We start from the raw sequence: 13,838 nt of genomic DNA, 5'->3' as shown, positions 1-13,838 counted from the left end.
AGAAGAGATCCAGTAGAACTAAGACTAGAGGAGAAGAGATCCAGTAGAACTAAGACTAGTGGAGAATAATAATAATAATAATAATAATAAAACTTTATTTGTATAGCACTTATTTAAACAAAGTTACAAAGTGCTTGAACAGTCAAAAGAGCAATCAAAACAATGCAGATAATGAAATAACAGTGATATATAACATTTACAGTAAAACAGAGCAATAATCAACAACATTTATCTCAAGTTAAAAAGGCTATTCTGTAAAAATGGGTTTTTAACAGGGATTTAAGCAAGGGATAATGCATGGGGAGGCAGTCATTATTGAAATTTAAAGCCCGACAGGGCGATTAACCACCGAGGCGCAGCCGAGGTGGTTAATCGCCCTGAAGGGCTTTAAATTTCAATAATGACTGCCTCCCCATGCATTATCCCGCTTATTACACGGCTACTTAATAAATACATAAATAAATTTACCCAAAAGTAACAACAAAACGAAGTATTTCCTTGCTTACGGCAATGAAAGTATTCCATAAGTAGCCTATTGGGCTGGGCGGAGTTTGCCTCGGAAAACAAATGACAAAATAGAAAAAAACTCGCCCCAAAACACACTCGCCCCCCATTCTATATACTGCCGATTTGCCTGTAATACCGCCGGATTTGCCCCGGGGCGACTGTGTTTTGGGGCGAGCGTTTTGGTATTTCCCCCGTAGCCACGATAAACAAGGAAGTGCAGTGGATCAAATAGAATCACTTTTCGGTCATTGCATCGTCTATTTCTCACTTCAAATGTTTTCAAAAACATTCTTGAGAGCAACGTTTAGTTGTAAATGACATTGGTTGTTTGTTTACATGGCTGTCATGTTGGATAAAGCATAAAACAAAGCAGCGGAGGTTGATATGAGCAGGTGTTCTGAGTCTCTGATTACACAGCGGTCCGTTATTGAGCTCAGCGGTCATTATCGAGAAATAATGACCGATGACTGACCAATCAGAATCGAGCATTCAACCAAGCCATGTAATAAAACTTGTTAATGACCTGGTTAATCTTAGTTCCTCTGGTAGGCTTTTCCAGAGTCTAGGGGCCTTTATAGAAAAGGCCCGACCTCCTTTGGTCACCAACTTAGCTGTATGAATTTCCAGTAGACCCTGGCCAGAGGATCTAAGGGTGCGCCCTGGCACATAAGGTTCAACCAGATCACATAAATAACTAGGCGCCAGACCATTCAGAGCTTTAAAAGTTAGTAATAAAATCTTAAAATCAATCCTGAAGGCAACTGGCAGCCAGTGAAGTGCAGCTAGGACAGGGGTTATATGATCAAATCTCCTGGTACCGGTGATGAGCCTGGCTGCTGCATTTTGGACCAGTTGCAGACGATGAATAAGGTTTTGGTTGAGACCAGAGTATAATGCATTACAGTAATCAAGGCGAGAATATATTAGGGCATTCACAACAGTTTTAAGATTGGCAGTGGAAAGAAATGATTTGATTTTATAAATGTTCCTTAAATGCATGAAGCAGGTTTGTACCACCTTTTTTATTTGGCTTTCAAACCGGAGTTCGGAGTCGAATTGGACACCCAGGTTCCTTGCAACGGGAGTCACATTCGTTGCCAAGAGGCCAAGACTGTCTAAAATGGTGGTTTGTGAACTGAGGGGACCAAAAAGAATAATGTCGGATTTGTCGGAGTTTAACTGGAGAAAGTTCTGAGACATCCAGGAGTGGATATCGGCCAGGCATGCTTTGAGGGAGGATAGGCAACTAGGGTCAGAGGTTTTGAGTGGAAGATAGAGCTGAGTATCATCTGCATAGCAATGGAAATGGATGTTGTGTTTACGAATGATATGACCGAGGGGGAGCATATAAACTGAAAATAATAGGGGGCCAAGTATGGACCCTTGTGGGACCCCGCACGTAAGCTGGGCAGAGGTCGAGGAGACATTCCCAAGAACAACGGACAGGGTTCTATTTGAGAGGTATGAGCGGAGCAGTTGGAGGGCAGTGCCACCAAGACTCACCCATGACTCCAGGCGATTTATCAGAATGTTGTGATCTACTGTGTCAAAAGCCGCACTTAAATCCAGAAGGACCAGGATCGAGGATTCACCAGCATCTAGAGTGAGTAGGTCATGAGTAGGTCATTGGTTACTTTCACTAATGCTGTCTCAGTGCTATGGAGGGCTCTGAAGCCAGATTGGAATGTCTCAAATAAATTATTGTGTTGTAAGTGGTCAATGAGCTGTGTGGAGATGTTTTTTTCCAGAAGTTTGGACAGAAAGGATAGTTTTGAAATGGGTCGATATCTACTGGGAAGGTGAGGATCAAGACCAGGTTTTTTAAGAAGGGGTTGAACTAGGGCATGTTTAAATGAGGAGGGAAAGAAACCAGAGACTAAGGAGTTATTTATTATAGAGAGAATGGTGGGATTGGGGATTGTGTCCAGTTGGGAGGATGAGGATTTCATCTGTGAAATAGTGTTGGTGATAAGTGGAATAGTGGTGGGTTCGAATTGATTAAGTGGAAATGGAGTATTGGGTGGGATTGAATTATCAGGAGTGGAAGAAGGTATTTGTAGCCGAATGGTCTCAATTTTGTTTATGAAGAACTTAAGAAAATCTTCCGGGGATGGATCAATATGTGTAATAGCTGGCGGTGACGTGACAGAGTTGATTATTTTGAATAAGGTCCTGGGGTTATTGCTGTTATTAGAGATGATGTTAGAGTAATAACTAGATTTGGCTTGTTTTATAGCCCGCTGATATTTCACCATCAGCTCCTTAAGGCCTGTGAGAGATGAATGCATTTGGTTTGCCCTCCAACTGCGTTCTGCCCTTCTGCACTCTCTCCTAAGGGATCGAGTATGGTCATTGAGCCAGGGTTGTTTATTTAGTTTAGACTTAGAGTTAAAAATACGGGCTCTCACAGGAGCAGAGCATGTAGGAGTGGGACATGGAAGAGGAGCTTTAAAAACCACAGCTTTGTGGTCAGACAGACAAAAAGGGAACAATTCAATGTTTTGGATGGCTAAACCTAAAGACATCACTAGGTCAAGTGTGTGACCTTTGAGGTGAGTGGGTCCATTTACAAACTGAGTGATGTTAAATGATTCAATAAGATTCATAAAAGCAGTAGAGAGAGGGTGGGAGGTGCAACAGATGTGGATATTATAATCACCAAGCAGAATTATGTGTCCAAAACGCTGAGTGACAAGTGATAAAAAATCAGAGAATTCAGTAATGAAACCACAATTCCCATTTGGGGGTCTATAAATTAAAACGCAGAGTACCGGGTCCTTACCATTAATTAAAAAACTAAAAACTTCAAAAGTAGTGAAATTACCAAAAGTGATAGGGGAACATTTAAAAACATTTTTATAGAAGACAGCTAATCCACCACCCTTTTTCACTGGTCTAGGCAGAGTGAAATAGGCGAAATTAGGGGGGGTAGTAGCGATGAGAGGAACATTGTCCTCCACATCAAGCCAGGATTCTGTAATAAAAAAGAAGTCAAGGTTATGTGAGGTAATGAACTCTTGACAAATGGCTGATTTTTCTTGAAGAGCCCTGACATTTAGAAGACCCATGTTAACAGAGGAAATGACAGATGGAATGAGATGGGGCAATTGGAGATGGGTTTTAGTAGGTCTAATTGATATTAAGTTTGCGGGGTTTATAGAGCAATTTGATCTGTGACTGGCACGATTTAAGGTGAGCTTAACAGGGATATTGCAAGTGGTTGACAATTCAGCTTGAACAATAGTAGTAAGTGCATGTTGTGGTCCGAGCCCAATGGAGAAGGGACTGGGAAACAGGGTGGAACTAGAGTAATGGGAGCTGGGACCCGGAGGATGTCAATTGGTGACGGACAGGTCAGTGGTCAGTGCAGTGTAGGGGTGTGCCGATATATCGTCCCGCGATATATCGCGATACGTTATCGCGACGATATGTATCGTTTTTGAAAAAAAAAATATCGTTTTTGAAAAAAAATTTTTTTTTTTACAATCATAATAATCAGGCATGCAAACGGCCCCGAAGTGAAAAGAGTGACAACATGTTTTTTTTTCGGGTCATGTGTCACACTATTTGGATTCAAAACGGCTATTGTAGCTGAAAAGCTACAAGTTTGCATGTCTGAATAATGCAAAAACAGAATTATTTGTTTGCATTTTCTTTTTTTCTCCTCCATATATTTTCATAATAAAAAAAGTGCGTATCGTATCGTATCGAAATCGTATCGAAGTTGTGAGCCAAATATCGTATCGTATCGTTTCGTGAAATTAGTGTATCGGCACACCCCTAGTGCAGTGTGGTGACGAACACCACGGGCTAGGTTAGCCGCTAGCATCTGGCTACCCAGTCTACTTGGGTGGAGACCGTCATAACCATAAAAGGAAGAGCGTCCCCAAAACAAGTTAAAATTGTCTATAAAATTGAGATCGTGGGCACGACAGAGCCGTAAGAGCCAGGTATTTAGGCTGGCGATTCGGCTAAAACGTTCGTCACCACCCGTAAAAGTCGGGATAGGACCGGAGAAAAAGAAAGTCATTCCACTATTATTCAACAGATCGATGAGACGTAAAAAGTGGGTTTTGGACTGCTCGGATGTACGCAGGGAAGAATCATTTGTCCCAATATGGACCAGGACCCTTGTGATGGACTGTGGAAGTGAATTAAAAACACCTGGTAGATATTTATATATTATAAATGTCTATCAGTGTAGTGTAGAGCTTTAGTGAGGTTTTGAACATGTATAATATATTTGTGTTTGTGCGTTTGCTCAAGTCAAATTTCAAATGCTATTTATCTGTTGTGGTATTTCTGCTTTTACTGAAGTAGAAATACTTTTACTGAAGTAGAAATACTTTTACTGAAGTAGAAATGTGTAGTAACAGTGTGACAATACACACCTTCTGCATTCCTTTTGACAGCTGTCAATCACTCTGATGCAGGAGACCAGGAAGACTGATGGAAGAGAAGGAGAGAGAGAGAGAGAGAGAGAGAGAGAGAGAGAGAGAGAGAGAGAGAGAGAGAGAGAGAGAGAGAGAGAGAGAGAGAGAGAGAGAGAGAGAGAGAGAGAGAGAGAGAGAGAGAGAGAGAGAGAGAGAGAGAGAGAGAGAGAGAGAGAGAGAGAGAGACTGACTGACTGACTGACTGACTGACTGACTGACTGACTGACTGACTGACTGACTGACTGACTGACTGACTGACTGACTGACTGACTGACTGACTGACTGACTGACTGACTGACTGACTGACTGACTGACTGACTGACTGACTGACTGTGAGGTTCAATTCATGAAGGTCTCACAGGCAATTTTATTACCTGTGTAGGCCCTATAAAGAGAAGAATGCATTCGCCATCTGTTTTGAATAAGGGATGTCATGTTTTGCAAATAATTAAGTTTACCTAGACTAAAGGTAAAAGCATTTCCTAATTCCATTTAAGGATGTGTTTTCCCTATAATTTATAATTATAAGTTATGGGCCATGACGGAGGCGCGCCGACTCAGCAGACCTTAAGGCTGAGGAGACGCGCCCTCGCGCCTCCAGGCGCGAGTGCCCGCGTCAACCAGCCGCTGGGCTGCTAGTCGACTCAGCGCCGTCCGAGTTATGTACCGATAGGGACAGAATCGTAAATATTATTGGTGCGGACTGCGTTTGCTCCACTGACTGCGTTTATCCCAACTACCACTCAAAGTGGCTCCTGGCCAACTGCCTGGATGAGGCAGACTTATTTTCTAAAGCTTTGTGCTTTCTATTAGACTGTGCAGGGCAGAGGCGTCTAATCTCTGAGTCAGGGTGACCGCATACCCTCGGGTTAAAACTATTTCCTAATTCCATTTAAGGATGTGTTTACACTATATTTTTTAGGACTATGGGGTAGATACTGAGGGGATACAGTTTTGGAAACAAGTTAGCATATCCACAGTTCTGATGTTCACACCTCCAATTTGGAAGACAATTAGCTCCCTGTTGATGGTCCAAATTTTGATGGCTCTTGGTATCAATGTGCCTTCATTGATATTCTCATTAGCTCAACAATGAGATCTCCCCCTCCACTTTGTGGTTGATGTAGGTGATCAACTCTATTGTTTAGTTTAGTAAGAGTATGTGGATAGTTTCATTTTTTTTGGGCAGTTTAGAAGTTTAGGCCTCCTGGATATTTTGTGCTAAGTCTTGTAATCCATTCTTTTTCATGGAATCTTCTCTGTCCAATTGTCCAGCAGTCATTGAATTCCAAGCCGCATACTTTTATGGCATCAATCCCATGTGTCATAAAGTGTTGAACAATTAATAAATGGGTATCTTTTTCATTATTAATGGTGTACCTGTGTTGGCTTATTCTAATTGCTATGGAGTTGCCTGTCTCTCCTACATACTGTAATCCACACACTTGGCAAGTAATCAGATAAACACAATTTCTGGTGTTGTATGTGATGTTCTGTCTTAGGCTAATAATGTTTTTGTTTGTCCTGTTTTTAACCGTTTGTTTCGGGCTAAAGTAGTTAGGCCTTGCCCGTGCTACTTGGTTCCATGGCTTCAATTTGCTGTGGATCAAGTAGTCTTTCAGATTTTTGTTTTTCCTATAGGCCGAAATTATCTTAAAGTTCTGTAGGAGGTTTCCCCCCCTGTTTTCAAAATTGTTTTTGATGGCTCTGTTTGCCAATAAACTTTGGCTGGAAAATGTGGTTACTAAGGCTAGTGTGGGTTTCTCATTCCTTACTTTCACTTCCTGGAATGTGTTGTATGATTTCCTGAGGAATGTTCTTGTATATCCACGTTTCCTTAATGCTGTGAATAGAGTTTTGCAGGCATTTTCAAAATCTGCTGTTTGTGTGCAGATTCTCTTGAAACGTAGGAGTTGAGACTTGACTATTCCTGCGAAACAATGGGTTGGATGGAAGGATGTCTTGTGGAGCAGTGCATGTGTATCAGTCTCCTTAAAAAACACCTTTGAGTCTAGTTTGCCGGTGGTGTTAAAATCTTTCCCTTTGAAGACTGTAACATCCAAGAAGTCAATGTGTTCTTTGTTTGTGACATATTTCACTGTTATTGAGGCATGATGTGTGTTTAAGACTCGTATGAATTGCTCAAATTCCTCTGTGGAGTGCTCAAATACTCCAAAAATATCATCTAGAAACCTAAAATAATGTGTGGGTTTGAATCTGCATTTTTTAAGGGCGGTTTCTTCCCATAAAGCCAAATATATATTTGCGTAGGATGGCGCAAATTTCTTTCCCATGGCTGTTCCACTGATCTGAAGGAAGGTTTTCCCATCAAATGAAAAGTCGTTTTTGGTCAAATTTAATTCTAGTAGTTCCAATAATTCTGCGTCTGGTCTTTGTCTGTCAGGATACTTTTTAAAGATATCTCTGATTGCTTTCATTCCCGCTAATGTATTTATGTTGGTATAAAGGCTATCAACATCTATTGAAAACAAGAAGGCACCCTGAGGAACCGTGATGTTTTTTATTTTGTCAATAAAGTCATATGTATCCTTAATATAGCTTGGGTGTTTTACAGATAGTGGGTTTAAGTAGAACTCAATATATTCTGCTGTGGCATATGTTTCTGAGTTACAATCCGAGACAATTGGGCGTGCAGGTGGAATTTCATAAGGAATAGTCCAGCTGTTTGGGTCCTTGTGGATTTTGGGTAGAAGATAAAGGACTCTAGCCCTGGGGGAATTTTCGCCCCTTAGGTATTTTTCTTGTTTATGGTCTATAAACTTTTTCTCCCTTAACTTTGTAATGATTCCCCTCACCTCTATTGCTGTTTGTTCAAAAATGGGTGCTTCCAATTCCACATAGTGATTTGAGTTATTCAACTGTCTTAAACCCTCAAAAACATATTGTTGTCTGTCCAGAATGACTATACGACTCCCTTTGTCCGCAGGCTTAATCACAATGTCCCGGTTGTTAGCTAATGATCTTAGAGCTCTCACCTGATCCGTTGTGATGTTATTCTTTTCTTTCAGGTGTCCTGGTACATTTTGTACTGTGGCTCTGTCCATCTGGATTAATTGCTTTAGGCTGTCCGGTAGTTTGTCATTGTCTGGTTCCCAGTAGGATGGAAGATGGAAGCGCGGAATTTCCGTGTTGTTTCCAGCTCCAAAATGTGTGGCTAATTTGAGTCTGCGATGGTATTTCGACACATCTGTTCTCAAGTTTTGTGATTGTTGTCTGTAGAGGTCTAAGGTGGGGACGAATGACAAACCTTTTTCCAGAAGTGTTTTCTGGTGTTCGTTTGGTTGGAAATAATGAGACAGATTGATTATATCTGACTCCATGAGGCCCTGCCGGTTTGAGCTGTTGGGCCTTATTAGTTTAAAGAGTTTATCCAATGCTGTAACATGGATTCGGCTGTGCCCCTGAGCCAGTGGACGTTTTCGTCATCTGTTTTGAAGCTGTTTGCAGGTAATTTTGGGAGGTGGGGCTCTTTCTTTATCTCCTCATTTATGTATGTCAGAGTATCCTTTTGGTCAGTACTCAGGCCATCTGAGTAGTTGATTAGTGCTATGCGTCTCTCTGCTTTGGGGAATTTTGCTTCGGCTGCAGTGCGGAGTCTCTTCAGGGCTGTGTAGCTTGTTTTTCTTGATTTTTGGTTCTTGTTGTTAATTCCTACTGAGATGATGAGGTGTGTGACGTCCAGATTTTTCTCCGCTTTTTGCAAGACTGTTCCGGCCCATTCCAGGTTCATTCCAGAGTAGGATTCTATCTGAATTCTGTCATCTGTGATTGTTGGGATCCTAGCCAGGTTGGAGTCCCCAATTATGATGATGTTTCGGTTCGGTTCGGTTACAAATCTCCATGTGGCCTTATTATCCTTTCCTCCGCCTCTCCAGTGGCGTGGTTTCCTAGGTCTCGTCTCGATTGTTTCTTCCTGTGTTGGTGTTTCCCTCTGTGTAGTAGTGTCTTCGGTGGGTCCCTCTGGTGTTGTTTGGTTCCCTCCACTGTTTCTCCTCTCCTGGGTTGTCCTCTGGGGTGTGTCCCTGGGTGGTGTAGTCTGCCTCCTGGTGGGATGTTTCCTCTGTGGTTTCGGGGTGTTTCCTGGGTTCTGTTGTACTTCCGTGTTCCTCCCTGCAGGATGTGTGGTTTTGTTGGTGTCCTTCTGTTTCCTTTGTTTTCCCCTCCGTCCAATCGATGTCCATGGCCCCTCAGGTGTGGGCAGGTCTGGGAACTCTGCCTGTGTGAATGCTATTAGTCTATCTGTTGTTGCTCCTGTGGCCTCCATTCCTCCAGTTGTGTCTTCTCCCATGCCTGGGTTACCTGTAGAGGGAGAAGAAGGGAGGGAAGGGGGGGCTGGGGGATGGGGGGGAACGTGTGGTGTGGGGTGTGCTGGTGTGTGTGTTTTTGTGTTATATAATTCCCTTACTGCTGCACGGGCTAAGCCCAGTGTCTTCTCTGTTAGGCGCCTTCCCAGATTTTTTCTTGCCCATTTAGTGGCAATGGAGAAGGCCCTGTCGTATTCCTGTGTTAAGCACTGGGACAGGTCTTTTTTTGTGTTTTCAATCAATTGGCTGAAGTGTTCTATTAATATTAACAAAGTGGTGTAAGACCAATGCTTTGCACTTCCTTGTAGTAGCTGTAAGGTTCTGTCTGTTGGTTTTGCTGGTTTTATAAAATTCATCAGTTCTTGTTCTTTTCTAGCAATACCCTCTGGGTATTTGTTTATGTCTACATTCTGTGAATGGTGTAGTGCAATGATCAAATTGTTTATCCCCCTAATTGATTTGTGGAAGCCATTATTTCTCTCCTCATGCGGTGTGTGTATGTAAGTTTGTCCGTGCCTACCTACCTGGCTTACCTGGCCTGGTTCCACATCCCTCCTGGGTCTGTGGTTGCTCCGGGTTTCTCCATCTGGTCTGGCTCTTTCCTGCCAGGCCTGTCTTTTTCCGTTGGTTCGTTGGTTCATTCTCAAATGCATAAACGTTTTCGTACTATTATTGTACTTCATCAGATGCGATCCTCCGGATGAGAATGAATTCCTGTTCTTCTCTTCCTGTATTTATGTGTTTTTGTTGTGGGTGTGGCTTCCATGTGGCCATTATCCTCATTGGCTGGTGCTGTTGATGGCCCATTGGGTCATTGATGGCCCATCTGCTTGTTTCAGGCTTTAGGGGCATGTTCAGGCATGTTCCCTGTTTCATATGTATGGTCTACTTTTTGTGTTGAATCTTTGTTTATATATATGTATAAACATGGTTAGGTTTTAGGAGATGTTATAAACATTTTGCAAGTAGGCATATACCTCCATGTTTGCAAATGTGTATAATTAAAGATTGCATTAGATGACTTCCCCCACAAAATCAGAGGTACAAGCTTGACTGACTGCTGACTGTGAGGTTCAATTCATGAAGGTCTCACAGGCAATTTTATTACCTGTGTAGGCCCTATAAAGAGAAGAATGCATTCGCCATCTGTTTTGAATAAGGGATGTCATGTTTTGCAAATAATTAAGTTTACCTAGACTAAAGGTAAAACCATTTCCTAATTCCATTTAAGGATGTGTTTTCCCTATAATTTATAATTATAAGTTATGGGCCATGACGGAGGCGCGCCGACTCAGCAGACCTTAAGGCTGAGGAGACGCGCCCTCGCGCCTCCAGGCGCGAGTGCCCGCGTCAACCAGCCGCTGGGCTGCTAGTCGACTCAGCGCCGTCCGAGTTATGTACCGATAGGGACAGAATCGTAAATATTATTGGTGCGGACTGCGTTTGCTCCACTGACTGCGTTTATCCCAACTACCACTCAAAGTGGCTCCTGGCCAACTGCCTGGATGAGGCAGACTTATTTTCTAAAGCTTTGTGCTTTCTATTAGACTGTGCAGGGCAGAGGCGTCTAATCTCTGAGTCAGGGTGACCGCATACCCTCGGGTTAAAACTATTTCCTAATTCCATTTAAGGATGTGTTTACACTATATTTTTTAGGACTATGGGGTAGATACTGAGGGGATACAGTTTTGGAAACAAGTTAGCATATCCACAGTTCTGATGTTCACACCTCCAATTTGGAAGACAATTAGCTCCCTGTTGATGGTCCAAATGTTGATGGCTCTTGGTATCAATGTGCCTTCATTGATATTCTCATTAGCTCAACAATGAGATCTCCCCCTCCACTTTGTGGTTGATGTAGGTGATCAACTCTATTGTTTAGTTTAGTAAGAGTATGTGGATAGTTCCAGTTTTTTTGGGCAGTTTAGAAGTTTAGGCCTCCTGGATATTTTGTGCTAAGTCTTGTAATCCATTCTTTTTCATGGAATCTTCTCTGTCCAATTGTCCAGCAGTCATTGAATTCCAAGCCGCATACTTTTATGGCATCAATCCCATGTGTCATAAAGTGTTGAACAATTAATAAATGGGTATCTTTTTCATTATTAATGGTGTACCTGTGTTGGCTTATTCTAATTGCTATGGAGTTGCCTGTCTCTCCTACATACTGTAATCCACACACTTGGCAAGTAATCAGATAAACACAATTTCTGGTGTTGTATGTGATGTTCTGTCTTAGGCTAATAATGTTTTTGTTTGTCCTGTTTTTAACCGTTTGTTTCGGGCTAAAGTAGTTAGGCCTTGCCCGTGCTACTTGGTTCCATGGCTTCAATTTGCTGTGGATCAAGTAGTCTTTCAGATTTTTGTTTTTCCTATAGGCCGAAATTATCTTAAAGTTCTGTAGGAGGTTTCCCCCCCTGTTTTCAAAATTGTTTTTGATGGCTCTGTTTGCCAATAAACTTTGGCTGGAAAATGTGGTTACTAAGGCTAGTGTGGGTTTCTCATTCCTTACTTTCACTTCCTGGAATGTGTTGTATGATTTCCTGAGGAATGTTCTTGTATATCCACGTTTCTGACTGACTGCTGACTGTGAGGTTCAATTCATGAAGGTCTCACAGGCAATTTTATTACCTGTGTAGGCCCTATAAAGAGAAGAATGCATTCGCCATCTGTTTTGAATGAGGGATGTCATGTTTTGCAAATAATTAAGTTTACCTAGACTAAAGGTAAAACCATTTCTTAATTCCATTTAAAGATGTGTTTTCCCTATGATTTATAATTATAAGTTATGGGCCATGACGGAGGCGCGCCGACTCAGCAGACCTTAAGGCTGAGGAGACGCCCCCTCGCGCCTCCAGGCGCGAGTGGCCGCGTCGACCAGCCGCTGGGCTGCTAGTCGACTCAGCGCCGTCCGAGTTATGTACCGATAGGGACAGAATCGTAAATATTATTGGTGCGGACTGCGTTTGTTCCACTGACTGCGTTTATCCCAACTACCACTCAAAGTGGCTCCTGGCCCACTGCCTGGATGAGGCAGCCTTATTTTTTAAAGCTTTGTGCTTTCTATTAGACTGTGCAGGAAGTCAGGACTGACTGACTGACTGACTGACTGACTGACTGACTGACTGACTGACTGACTGACTGACTGAATCCATTCAAAGCATTTAGGGGAAGCAGGTGCATTGTGGGATGCATTCTGCCATCATGTCAGACAGTAAAGTGTTAAAGGATCCTATAAACATGATCCAGTCCTTCAGCTTCAGCTCAGAGTCATGTTCAGTCTGAGTTGTTGTTTTAACTCATTCACTACCAGAGTAAATAAATACATATAGCCCTTCCTTACCTCTTCAACTAGTCACAGAATATTTATCTCCAGTATGATCCATCCCCCGATCGTTGCTAAACACCCCCACCTCTGAGATCAAGAACTACAGACCGGTTTCCCTTCTATCCTTCCTATCTAAAACTCTCGAACGTGCTGTGTTCAAACAACTGTCCTCGTATCTCCACCAGAACAACCTCCTGGACTCCAACCAGTCTGGGTTCAAAGTGGGTCACTCGACAGAGACTGCCCTCCTGGCAGTGACGGAGTCACTCCATGCCGCTAGAGCGAACTCTCTCTCCTCCGTCCTGATACTCCTGGACCTGTCTGCAGCGTTCGACACAGTGAACCATCAGATCCTCCTCTCCACCCTCGAGGGGATGGGGGTCTCAGGCTCTGCACTCTCCCTGTTTACATCCTACCTGACGGGTCGCTCCTACCAGGTGATGCTGGGAGGGTCTGTATCAGAACCACACAGGCTCACTACTGGGGTTCCCCAAGGCTCGGTTCTGGGTCCTCTTCTCTTCTCTCTCTACACTACATCTCTTGGTGCTGTCATCCACTCCCATGGCTTTTCCTACCACTGCTATGCCGATGACACCCAGCTGATCCTCTCATTCCCCCCCTCTGACACACACGTGGAGGCACGCATTGCTGCTTGTCTGGCTGACATCTCGGAGTGGATGTCGAGGAACCACCTGAAGCTCAACCTGGACAAGACCGAGCTGATGTTCATCCCAGGGAAGGGCTGTCCTCACCGAGACATGGCCATCACCATTGAGAACGCTGTGGTGACGTCAACTCGGACTGCGAAGAATCTGGGTGTGACCCTGGACGATCAACTGTCGTTCTCGGCTAACATCGCATCAGTGACACGGTCCTGCAGATTCCTCCTCTACAACATCAGGAGGATTCGCCCCTTCCTCACGGAGAAAACAGCCCAGGTGCTCATCCAGGCTCTTGTCATCTCCCGCCTGGACTACTGCAACTCCCTCCTGGCTGGTGCTCCGGCATCTGCCATCAGACCTCTGGAGCTTGTTCAGAAAGCTGCGGCTCGTCTGGTGTTCAACCGCCCCAAGTTCTCTCACACAACTATCCTTCTCCGTTCTCTGCACTGGCTCCCCGTAGCAGCTCGCATTCAGTTTAAAACCCTGGTGCTAGCCTATAGGGCAGTGAAAGGAACAGCTCCTTCTTACCTCCGGGTTTTGGTCAATGCCCACACCCCTGCCCGACCACTCCGGTCTGCCACCTCGG

The 13,838-nt window shown here is 43.5% G+C and overlaps 1 protein-coding gene across 2 annotated transcripts in view; it reads left to right on the top strand.

The window, feature by feature from the left end:
* The window catches only part of adck1 (aarF domain containing kinase 1), a 109,665-nt gene that overhangs the window by 66,686 nt on the left and 29,141 nt on the right, over positions 1–13,838 (top strand). The window lies entirely within an intron of this gene.

The sequence above is a fragment of the Gymnoscopelus microlampas genome (genome assembly GCF_963454915.1).
Source record: "Gymnoscopelus microlampas genome assembly, chromosome: 20".
Taxonomy (NCBI): Eukaryota; Metazoa; Chordata; class Actinopteri; order Myctophiformes; family Myctophidae; genus Gymnoscopelus; species Gymnoscopelus microlampas.
The sequence above is the reverse complement of the archived record's forward strand: the minus strand, read 5'-3'. Positions and strand labels throughout refer to the sequence as shown.